Raw genomic sequence first — 1,170 nt, 5'->3', positions numbered from 1 at the left:
TGGGAATTTATAAACTTAACTCTAGCAATAAATGGGGATTCAGAATGAGTAAATATTCCACAATGTCTACCAACAGCTGGCCATATGTCCCTAACAAGCAACTTTACATTTGAAAGCAAATCCAAGTTATGTTACATTGGATTAGGTTTGGTTTGGTTAGATTAGGGTTGATTAAATCATTAAATTTCCTATAGCTCTGACATGGGATTCACTGACGTGTCCAGTCGGAGCGATGGTAAACAACATGGCCGGTCGTAAGAGATCATCAGTACACTGCCACCAGCGACCTGGCCACTTCCTTAAATACCCCCAAATAGGTATATTTTGTTTTTTTCCAAAACACTTCTTGCAGTCACAATTCAACAGTTAACTATGTGTGCTGCACATACCAAAATTACTTACCTTGAAATCGTGTTTGTTATAATATGGATGGAATCACCGTGCCCGTTTGGCAAAGAATTACCAAATTAAGCTCTATATGTCTTATATAAATACCATGTTCTCTTGTCACCAGTTTGTTTTTCTGTCTTTTAACTTTTCCCTTGTCTCCAGACTTATACAGAGTTCCAATGAGTAACTGCTGTATCTTCCTTACAACTTTGCTGTCAGTATACTGTACTCAGTGCCATGAATATCTGCTGCATGTTAACACCCTTAACCTACCTATTTCACTTATTAGTTTCTGTAAAGGCAAAATTTTCATGAGGTAAATTACTCTATATTTACCTTCTCAGGCAATTTACATCCCTACCGTAAAATTTGTTCTTGATGTGGAGCCAGTTCAAATAATGATTGTCAGAAAACTATTCTGTACACCCACATAAACTTACGTGACGAATGACCATTACCTGTGTATCGGCGCCACACGATATACACCGGCATAAACGCAGGAGAATATCACCACTAGAAATGGTGACTGAGTGACTCAATCGCTATACTGTTCTTTACCAAATATGGAAAAACAACCATTGTGATATCTATCGTTTTTACTTACCATGAATTTATGACTCCAATTTGTACAGGATCGAACGCAATACTTTTACATGTTATTTCCTTACATGTATGCTATTTACAGCAATATTATGGACTGTTTAGTAACGCCGTACACATATGAGTAAACAAGGTCTGCCCGGATCAGCTGATAACACACCACACGAAACGAAAGTTACA

Source organism: Coenobita brevimanus, chromosome 86 (genome assembly GCF_032717465.1).
Source record: "Coenobita brevimanus isolate Jiangsu-jjx chromosome 86, ASM3271746v2, whole genome shotgun sequence".
NCBI lineage: Eukaryota > Metazoa > Arthropoda > Malacostraca > Decapoda > Coenobitidae > Coenobita > Coenobita brevimanus.
The sequence above is the reverse complement of the archived record's forward strand: the minus strand, read 5'-3'. Positions refer to the sequence as shown.